Source organism: Pyrgilauda ruficollis, unplaced genomic scaffold (assembly GCF_017590135.1).
Source record: "Pyrgilauda ruficollis isolate IOZ18807 unplaced genomic scaffold, ASM1759013v1 scaffold22, whole genome shotgun sequence".
Taxonomy (NCBI): Eukaryota; Metazoa; Chordata; class Aves; order Passeriformes; family Passeridae; genus Pyrgilauda; species Pyrgilauda ruficollis.
In genome coordinates, this window is record NW_024521428.1 from 2,818,925 (window position 1) to 2,830,016 (window position 11,092).

At 43.7% G+C, this 11,092-nt stretch overlaps 2 long non-coding RNA genes across 2 annotated transcripts; both read right to left on the reverse strand.

Annotated features, from left to right (window-relative positions):
* Positions 1-313: 313 nt before the first annotated feature.
* On the reverse strand, positions 314-2,811 carry LOC121354174. The gene is made up of 3 exons (XR_005955238.1): positions 2,597-2,811; positions 1,031-1,209; positions 314-412 (listed from the first exon to the last, which is right to left on the reverse strand). It is a non-coding gene; the product is annotated as an uncharacterized LOC121354174 (long non-coding RNA).
* Positions 2,812-9,124: 6,313 nt separating this feature from the next.
* LOC121354175 lies at positions 9,125-9,468 on the reverse strand. Its single transcript, XR_005955239.1, has 2 exons — positions 9,372-9,468; positions 9,125-9,221 (listed from the first exon to the last, which is right to left on the reverse strand). It is a non-coding gene; the product is annotated as an uncharacterized LOC121354175 (long non-coding RNA).
* Between the last annotated feature and the right edge of the window lie 1,624 nt (positions 9,469-11,092).

The window sequence follows — 11,092 nt, forward strand, 5'->3', positions numbered from 1 at the left end:
ATCCGTGTTAAAGCAGCAGCACCTCTGTAACCTACGCACCAGGAACAACTTGCCAAGCGCTTGCTCGCTACATGATAGCAAATTCGACACCTGATTTGCAGGGGCTGTGCTGGGTACAGAAGGAAGCTTCCTTCTCCTCGGCTGCATTTCTAAATGAATCTTTATCTGACAACCAAGTACCACCCACATTTGCCAGCTGACACCCTGCGTCAGGCTCTGCTCCCGGCTTCGTAAATTCCATGAAGACCCCAGGGACAGCCAAAGTGCAAGAGCAAACAGATCTGGGGGCCTTGGTTTGGAGTTTGGTGGTGGTTTTTGCTACTCTTCCATGCCAGCGGAATTTTAAAAGATGAGTACAAATGATACATACTTGTGTAATGCTTGAAATCGAATTCTTCAACATCTGAGCTCTCTACAAAAGAAGTTTGCAGTTTAATTAGAATGGCTTACATCCAGCAACTGTATTCCGATTAAACAAAAATTAGAACATAGGGATATTTTCTTTCCTGAAAGTATCTCAAACAGGGAGAGGGGAGAATGTATTTACATTCACACACTGTGAGTTTGTTTTAGAAACATACTGCCAGGGCAGATACTTGTGGCTGGAGGCCAAGGGGAGACCCTGCATGCTAAGTTAGAAGGGATCCTTGTTGTCCAGTGTGCTAGTGGGAAAAGGAGAGACTGATATTAGGCCTCTGCCCAGAACCCTTTTTTTTTATTGTGTCCCAACAGGAAAAGATATGTGAAGTCTGATTGCCATCATAGATGATCTCCTATCTTTTGAACTCCTCTTCTTGTTGAAGGTATATGGGTAAATCACATTAGCTTTGATCTCAGCCTTTCCCAACACCCCATAAAACACAGCTTTGCATACCAGGGCATGAACAACAACAATAAAAGGGGTGCACTTAAGTGTGGGATTTTATGGATCCATCTGCCAAGCATTTCTTCATAAGAGAAGAAAAACACATTATGAGTCTAAGCAGATGCCAGGTCTCACCCAACTGTTCAGCAAAACATCAAGCCATACCTATAATTGCCTGACATGGTTGCTACATGTTGGAGATGAATCTGAAGAAATCACTGATGCACTGACTCTGAGGGAGCACTTCAGGGAATGGAGATGTGAGGAGATGATGCTGAGGACACTCAAGTCCTTTCTCTGTTTATCCAAACATGGTCCTCACCAGCAGAAGTATCTGAGTTTCTCTGAGGATGCAGAAGAGGGAAAGATGTACACAATATTTATAATCAGTTGAGGAGATGTCACATTCATCCTAATCACATTCCTGATCTCTGAGAATGGCAGAGCAGAAGAATAGGCATTCCTTCTGCATAAAACTGGTAAATGGTGTGCAGAAAAAATAAGGGCACTGTTCAAGGATATGGATAAGTAAATATGACCCCGCATTAATAGAATTACAGAGTTATTTTAGCTGGAAGGGACATTTGGAGGTCATCTGCTCTGATTACCTTCTCAAGACTGGTCTTGCTTTTGAGTTAGTAAATCGGACCTACCGTAGTGAGGGTGTTCAACAGGTCATAAAGGACAACATGGATTTTAGACCCCTGGCAGCATCTTCCGACACCCTTAGTCCCCCTGAACACCCAGAAGTTGTCTGAGTCCCTGTGAGGAGCCAGGGAGGGCCAAAGGGCCCATGCAGTGTTCGAGCTGCTGCATAGCACCTACTGAGCCTTCCCACTGGGATAAAACTCTTAAAAACTGGGTCTACCTCAGTCTTCCCAGCAAGTGAGGCAATTGAAGCCACGCCCAATGTCTACATCACCAGTGTGTTCAGAGCATGCCTAAGAGGAACTTTCTGTGAGACGGTGAATTCCCCTCTGCCTCTTCTGTGTTTCCTGTCACAGAAGACATACTGTACAAAGGTACTCTGAGGTCAAGACACTTGTGAAATATCCCCAGATGAGTGTCCTTCCATTGTCTCCCATTCATTCTTGTCCTCTCTTCTGTCTTCCCCCATCAGCTTTTGCTGATGTATAGACTCCCAGTATTGCTTGGCAGAGGTGACCATTCCACTTCTACCTTCCCAGGCCTACAAACACCTTCCCAGCTGCAAACACAAGGGAAGAGCATGGGCAAGCACTTGCCAGAAAGGGCCATGCCCTTAGAGAGAGACATTTTATTTGCACAGACTAAAGCCCCCCCTGCACACCTAGGTGCTAGAAAAACCTGACCACCCAAATGTTTGTGCAAAGGGAATAAAAGGAGCAGGAACGTGATCAGATGGAATCACTAACTAGCTTTAGCAAACATGGGCTCTAATTAATTTTTTCCTCCCATTGTTTACCCAGCTTTGTATGTAACTGAAAGCTGAACTGGGCTTATCAGTAATTACCAACAGTTCTGGAAACTTTACACATTATTGTGCTGCGTTACTACACAGGGTAGTGATCCATGAAGATGGGTGTCTCTGCATTCATTGCTAAGCAATGCCTTAAAAAAATCACAATCTCCCCCCAGCCTGCTATTACGGTTGCTGCGACAAAGGGGGGGAAAAGGAGGGAAGGCAGAGGGTGGCAGCGCGTCTGCTTAAGATCTAATTATGAAGGTTTCCGGGACACAGTGGCATGATACCTCGGCAGCAGTGTCAGAGGATGCTCCACCTGTTGCCAGACTTCTTTCCCAGCCCTGGAATTGCATTTTCCCATTCCATAGTGACACCTGCTGGGAGCAACTGAGCGGAGACTCCCCTGCTGCTCTGCTTGGCAAGGGGCTGAGCAGTGCAAAATGAAGGGTCTACGGCAATCAGGCAGATTGATTCCCCTCCTTTCCTTACAGATTGAGCCAGGCTCTTATCAGAGGGAAAACGGATGTCTGCAGCATGATTAATGCTCAGAAACACCCCACATGAGCAGCCCCTGAGACAAGACACTGGAGCATCATCTGTCGGCCTGCAGGAGAAAGGAGTGAAGAACATCAGAGGGCTGTTTGCATGCAGAGGGCCAAATTTAGCCCATGTAGCAAGGAGGTGAAAGCAGGGTTGAATTTTTCTTCTTTGCAGGAGCTGAAAGGTCATATGAATGGAAAGGTCATGCTCCACTTGCTGTTTGCTGACAGTCTTTCTGTAAATATTGGGCAGTGTAGGAAGAAAAGATCTTGGGCCAGTACCTTTGGTCTGATTCGATATGGTCATTGTGATGGCAGCCCAAACTGTGGCTTCTCTGTGCTTTCTATTCTCCTTTCCTCCTGAGGATTTCACTGTTCCTGCCCAGCATTTAGATTCCGTCATGCCTGGCATGTGGGCTGCAATGCATGCATGCAATAACCAGGGAAATGGAAAAATCTTGCCCTAACCCTGCACTTTCCTTTTCCCCTCTCGAAGCTGAAGGGAAAAGACAACTCAGGAGGAAAAGTGCCAAAATGTTTTAGAAATAAACGACAGACACCAGAGTCATCACACATTTTCCTAGGCAGGATAGTAATTTCTGTAATGTATTTTTAACCGTGAGGAGTGATAGGAGGAAAGCCACTTAAATCTAATGCAAATGAAGGATTTGTCAGTTACGCAGTTCGTATAATGTCATACGTAGAAAATGTTATAAAAGTGGAGGGATTATGGTGAGGAGAGACATTTCTAAAATTGGAGGCCTTCTTTTAGGGCTTTAGCCCCCTCACTCTTTCAGATCACTGGGAACGTTTTCCTCCAAGGAAGGGCAGGAATCTCTCTGAAAAACTGTGACAGCTCTCTAAGCTACATGTTACTTAAGAAACTTCACTCTCCTCACTGCTACCTCTTCCAGTTTTTGCCAACTGCTGCTTCTCCTTATTTCAGTTCTTCAGTGGTCCCCAACCACTTTAAGCACAGCAGGGCAGTTTCCAAATTCTTCCAGACTATTTCCTTCCTCCCTTCACGGCAATGGCAGCTTCTGTGACCAAAAAACCTTATCTAATATGGAGGCTTTCCGCTGTTTTGGTTTTGATTCCAGATTGGATTAAAGGTGCTAGAAACAGGACCATTTGTCCGGCTGATGCCAAGTGACAGCATCAGTTTATGGGCACATCTGGAATTTCTTCGCAGCAGTGGCTCAATAGGGTTAATTGCACTGACCTCATTTATAAAGCACTTTGACATCTTATGAATTAATATAAGCTTTTAAAAAAAACCCAAAAACCAATGTATTATAGTTGTTAATATGTATTACTCTCATGGATAATTATTTAAGCAAGAAATTAGTGAAGCACCACAAAAAGTAGAGCAGCACCGCAGCCACAGGAGCCTGGCAGGCTGGAAAGAGCATTTAGCCCAGCATTTGGGGCCGTCCTGACCCACTAATGGCCTTGGTTGTTATTAAGGCTCTCGCGAAGGGTAAAACGTGCTTAAGCGTATTAGCCGCTACTCGGTGAAGGTTGACAGACGTGAGACCCTCAAAATAAACAGGGAGGCCGAGATACCTTTAAATGGCTAACCCGTGAGCTAACAGCAAACGCAGAGCCGCGGGAGCAGAACAGCCGGGCTCTCATTAGCGCTAACGAGCCGCTTTCCCGGGAAGCGGCTCCGGCAGAGCTCCTTCCGAGGGGAGATGAAGCCCCCCGGTGGCCGCCGGGCGCCTTGCAGCCCCGCACCGCGCCGCTCCCGCACCGCTCCCGCACCTCTCCCTCGCCGCTCCCTCGCCGCTCCCTCGCCGCCTCCGCACCGCTCCCGCACTGCCCCCGCACCGTTTCCGCACCGCTTCCACACCGCTCCGGGAGCCGGCGCCTCGGCCGCACTGACCCGCGGCTCTGCTGGCCACCCAGGCCTCACCCCGGCCCGGCCGGCCCCACACAGCAGCACGCCCCCGGCCCACACATCCCCTCGCCGTCTTTTCCCCGGCCCGAGCGGCCAAGAGAAAAGGGGAAGGACCTCTCAGCCGAGGAGGTTTCCGTCCTGTCTGCAGCAGGTTGTACAGGGGGACGTGAATGTCACACATGTTCCCTCTTAGGTAAACAACAAATATAAATCTCAACAAACACGACGCAGATTCTCCCTTTCACAGAGGAGGAAATTGGTGGGTGTCACAGTCTCATGAGAGGAAGAGTTTGGTTTTGCCAACCATTTGTCTTGATGCAGGAGTAGTTCAGACACTGATACAGTACAAGTGTTCTTTCAAAACTTAAAAGCCACACCTTTGGCATTCTTCACTAACAGGATCCAAGTTCACTGAAAAGCTGGTGTGGGCCAAATGATTTACGTTAAAATGCTCTCTCAAAGCCCTATCTTTTTCTGTTATTGAGAAGTTTTTAGACAATTCTTGCATCTACTGGTATTCCTGCATGTAGGCATACAGGCAACAACTGAACAGGCAGTTTGTTTTTGCTGGAATAAGGATCTGACCAAATAACCCAAGCAAATGGCTGATTGAGGAGTTTCAGATATGAAAATGTAGGGTCTTAGCTCCTAAGTGGGGTTTCTAATTTGGACTATGGAGTTCATGAATTTTTTTCTTACTCTGACTGCAGAAGCCCTCAGTTAATTAAAGAGCCCATAGCTGATTCATGCAAACTCTTCAATGGATGTGCTTGTTTCACTGGAGCAGCAGAGGTATGGACACAGATTACCAAGAGCAATCTGAAGAGTATTTCAATGCACTGAAATATACATAGAATTTGTTTGGGTTCCTTTCTGCTGAGCAAAAATGTCAGACATGCTTTTTTACAGCAATTCATAATTGGAATATAATTGCTTAATATTCCCATCCATCTGAATTATAAGTAATGCTTCTTATTGCAGAAAGGTTATCGAAATATTCACTGTGTGAATCACAGGTTAGACTTATAAGAGGGTCTTATACAACAGAACCAACTCTCACCATCCTGTCTTTAAGTATGTATGTCACTGCCTTGTGACAGATTTATTCAGGATCATTTGTACAATAAGGTACTCCTAAGTTTTCATTAGAGCTAGAAAAACTAAGCTGATAGGAGTTTGCTTTTTTTTTTTTTTAAATCAGGCTGGAACTTTTATTTTCTGATTGTAGAAGCAAGCGCCTCCTATGGATTGCATTCTCTATAGATACGGAGAGTAGCCAGAAAAATCTTCCAAGGAAATATGAAACTGTGCACAGCTTTTCTATATTAGTGTATCAATCCAGCTAAAGAGCTACAACTTACACATACCCTGTTCTGTTCTGAATCCCACCAGTCTCATTTCCCTAGGCAAAACTAACACTGGGGAAAGCCACAAACTGAGGGTGTATTTGCAACTTCAAAAACATAAAAGGCATTTGGAGCTGCAGTGACAGGACCACAGCACTGGTACACTGGGCCTTGTTTCTGTGGGGAAGGCAGAGAGCATAATCCAGGTTATTGTTCCTCCTCTCTCTTTGGCCCTCTCTTTGTCTTGCACACCACAGGCACAGCCACCATCAGAGTACAGTACTTAAGCTGACTTTTCAAAGCTAGTTGTCCACATGCACTGCTACACAGACATGTCTTGGAGACTGCATTCTAAGCTGTCCCACATGTGGGTCCTGCCGCAGCTCACAAAGCTCTTCAGGCTCCTCTCAGCACCAGGCATGTGCAGGACTGTTCTGTGCATGGCACAGCATGCCAGTGCCTCAGAGGCTGAGGTGCTTCAAGGGAAGCTTAACACTTCCCTCCCTAAAGCCTGCTTCTCAGGGAAGGCTGAAAGGGTGCTCTTGTACTGGATTATGTGATGTACATGCCAAAGAACCAAGCTACTTAACACTAGTCCCAGAACATACAGGAATATGCTGTACATATTGCTTTGACTAGCAACTTGTTATTTAAAGTTCAGGGCAAAGATGTAAACCCAGAGAAGGTTTTTTTCCGTAATTGCAGAGGGGAGGAGAGGGGGAGGATGATGACATACAAATGGGCAGGACGTCAGAAAATAGGAGTAAAAAAAGAATTACATTAAAAAAACTTCAGTTTCCTAATCAAGACTCACTGGAGCTTCTTTGAAAGCACTATCCCACATTTCCTGAGAGAGGTTAAATGCAAGATGATCACCACAGCTCCTGAATTTAATACATCTATCAGAGTTCACAATGAGCTGGGCATGAGATCAGTCACTTTGTTTTCCATGGAAAATTCTCCTGTTTTACATTAATAGAATAACTAAATTCCCTACTAAATACAGTGTATTTATTGGTTAATTCTTCTTGGGACTAGCTTTTCTTGACTTTGTTCAATGTTTTGAAAAATTCAAGATTAGTCTTATGATATTAAGAGCAAGTTTCAAATCTATTGCAAATCTCATAAAGATATCCTCTCCTGCTACAAAATCTCACCGTGGACTGAACATGAAAAGACAAAATTAGTCCTTTTCAAGACAGAATCATCAAAGATCAATGCCCATCAAAGAGCTTTACTTGGAGGAATAAAGAAAGAGGCCAAATTTCAAGATAACGCAGACAGTCAGTGAGACTGGAGTGCATGAAGCTGCTGGAATTTTTTTAAGTCATTCACAAATACTATATCTACCCTTGACAGGTCATTTCATTCTATTTAGCACTTTTTATTCTCTGTGGTTTATAAGCTCTTAAGCAAATGTAAGAGGGAGGAAAAGCTAACGTGTCTGATAATACACTATATCAGGCTGACAACCTAACTGAATTTCCCCTGTGGTGCTAGCAAAATGCTGTTCCAAAAAGTAATAATGCATTAAAAAAAAAAAAAAAAAAAAAAAAAAAAAAAAAAAAAAAAATGCTGTTAAAAAAAAAAAAAATGAAAACAAAAAAAAAAAAAAAAAAAAAGGAGAAAAAGGGGGTAAAGGAATCATAGAGATCATGCCGTCACATTTAATTTCAGAGAACAAAACCTGAAGCTGATTTCTCTTTAGATCAGTTGTATACCAGTTGGAACATGGGTGCCTAGCACTGCGACAGAGTAATATGATCTGAGCTTTAAATAGCTGCCAAATAACCATGTGGTGGCTGGCAGCATTAAACGTGTTGCAACGAGAATGATCTGTTTCAAAGTAAAGCCACATAACAGAGGATTAGTCAATCTGATGTGGTATAGAAGGGGAGGGGGGAACGTTTTTCATTATCCTTCTGGGTTTCTTTCTGGTTTAAACATCTTCCAACTCAAAGATGCATCAATTTAAGCTCTTTCTCTTAACTGGTTTAAAGCCTGAACCATCTCCAGGTCATTTGAGATAACATCTCCTGAGGTACCCGGGTACAAGGTGGGGAGTAACAGTGTGACGAATGTGAAGTAACACCACTGAGACTGTTCCCTTGATTTAACCTAGTACAGAGTAGCTGCCTCTCAGTGTGAAAGGCACCTTCCCTGCACAGAGCTGCTCTCCACCTCCACCCCCCAACCCCACTACCATCCCCCCAGCTCCCTAGTTTGTACCAAATGCATCCTTGCCAGATTTTAGGAACAGATAAGGAACAGATCTACAGCAAGTAACATGGGGTGATTTGTACTCCAAGTCCTTTCCTTATCCTCACAGCAAAATGTCGAGCCTTGCAGCACTCCATGAGGCCCTTCTGGGCTCTTTGGGATACAGGAGAAAATCAGGTGCAGTTTGGAGATGTCTAACACAGGAGCTGCTGCCAGCCCTCCATTCCTTCTTGTCAAATGGCTCTCCTGACCACTATTGTAAATATGTCTCCTGAGTAGATAAGGCACATAAGGACTGGAAAGATAGACCAGTTTTGGTCTTAAACTGGTAATGTGAGTGAGAGACACAGAGGGAAAAGCAGTGCTGTAAGTACTTGTGATTCTTCATCCCTTCTGTCACTTTTGATTATGGATGACTGACTTCTGTTTTCAATTTCAGTGTCTCCCCCAACTTCAGCTGCATCAGTTCAGACTTACTCTAAGTTAACAACAGAATTTCATGTGAACATACTTTATCTAGCCTTCACTGCCTGGGAATCACACTGCCAAAAGGACAAATAAGAACAGGAGAGCCAGAGGAGAGCCAGCTGCTGCATCAGAAGGTAAATAGCTCATTTAAGATATTCAGTATGACTTCTTGAAAGATAATAAGCACAACATACTTCACAGCCAGGATTTTGCAGGAATGAAGACAGCTATAGACACTACCTGCAACTGTTTTACTAGAAGTTTACTAGCACACTACAGAGTACAGTCTCAGCGGCAGTAGGTAGGCATCCTGCAGAGAAATAAAGCAGGCTTTTTTTTGCATTTCCTCAGAGGAGAACACTGTTTTACCTCATTAATATAAATGCCAATAAACAGCCACAAATTTCATGAAGGTCAGCTCCAGTGAAACCTACAGCAGCTATCCAAATGAGTAAAAAGAATAAATGGGCAAAATCCTTTTCTGACTGGTCTTGTCTGCAGCTGCCTTTGCCACATTGTGTTGATCCCCCAGGGATCAACAACAGCTGCACAGAGGTCTGGCAGATGGCAGCAACAGAGGAACACTCACCTGTCTTTTTCTCCCTCCTTTCTCACTTCCTTCTCCTTATTTTCACACTGTCTCCTTTGCGGGTAGTCATAGTCCTTCCCATGTTTGCACTGGACAAATGGATGATTTACAGATTGAAAGTAATCAGAAAATGCTTCTTATTTACTCTTCTTCCTTACTCTTCCAAACACATTTCTTAAAAAATAAATCTCTTTTCTTCCAATATGATCACAGGCTATTAAGCCAGCTAGGAAATTATTAAGGAAAGAAAAAAAAAAAAAAAAACCACCAAAACCTGAACTCCCAAACTCCTATGGATTTGTGAGGAACACAGTTCTTTGACCAATTTCACAGAATATTTTGATTAGCGTATTTAATCCTCTTTACAATATTTTATTCAGCTCTCATGAAAATCCCTGCATCCCTGCCAAGGATTTTCTAGACAAAAGCATATCTGGAAGAATGCCACAAAGCAAGTCTCCTTAGCTGGCCTGTCTTCCCCAAGTTCTTACAAACCCATTCCCCTGCACATAGCTCTTTAATGAAATCAGAAGAACAAGAGTTAAACTGTGCTTTCAGGCAATAATCATCCAGAAATGCCTCCCCACCACCCATAACACCATTCCTTGGTCTGCAGCAACTACTTATTACATATCACGTGCTTACCTACATACATTTTTTGGAGGGAGCAAACAAACCCCACTATTTCAGAAAGAACCTGACTTTCAGTTCTGCCACTAAGAGGGAATCCAATTAAAGCAAATTGATAGAGCTACAGACTGCTGCCAACATATGAGTTTGAGTGAAAAATTTATGAGGACTCAAGAAATTTCTGCTGGTTTTGGAAAGGCTTGCAGACATTTCCAAGGGAATCCTCAGAAACACCTTGGATCTTGATGGCCATTACATCCACAGTCTGACCCAAAGGGTTGTCTCCAAGAGAGGATGTCTTGCACACAAAAGTGTAACTAATTTTGCTGCATAATGGAGAGAGTTCTGAAGATGCACATGGGCTGAATTAAGGGCGCCACAGGAGCCTTTGGCTCAATCCTTGCAGAGTTTATTAGTTGCTGCTGCACACATGGTTGAGTTTGCTGGAAGAGGTCCAGGTCTGAGGCACCTCTCAATTCCTCCAGCTACCAAAAGCTGCAAGAAAGTGGCTCAAGCATATTGCCCCCTTAAGCTCTTGTGGAGAAGGACTCACCCCTGCAGAGAAGCAGACAGGGTTTGGGATGGGGTACCTAGTCAATAACTCTTGATTATTGAGTTTACCTTCACAATTAGCAGTAAGTGTCCTAGACTATAAAGTGGGCAAAAACCAACAGAATGTATTATTTGAGAAACAGTATGTGATTGTGTAATTAAGGGCAGGAATATAATACCATATGCACAACGAGCTGGGTTAATTTCAGCATTTCCTGACTAACCAATGGCATTATGGTGTAACCCTAATGTTCTCTGGATGGCTATCATTTATGTGGGGTTCATACATGTATATATATATGCTTATGAATACTTGGTTAAAATTCACCCATCAGACTCTCTGACACAGTAATTAAAAACACCATGTTATTTGCCAATAAAAATATTTTTGTGAATTGGTAATTATTCTAAACCTCACAGTCCCAGCTTCCCTACCTCCTACTCTTGTTGTCTTCCTGTTCTATAATGTATAACACTAATCTTGATGAGGGAAAAATAAATAAGTAGCAGGAAAGGCTGGAAAGCTTCCAATCACAAAA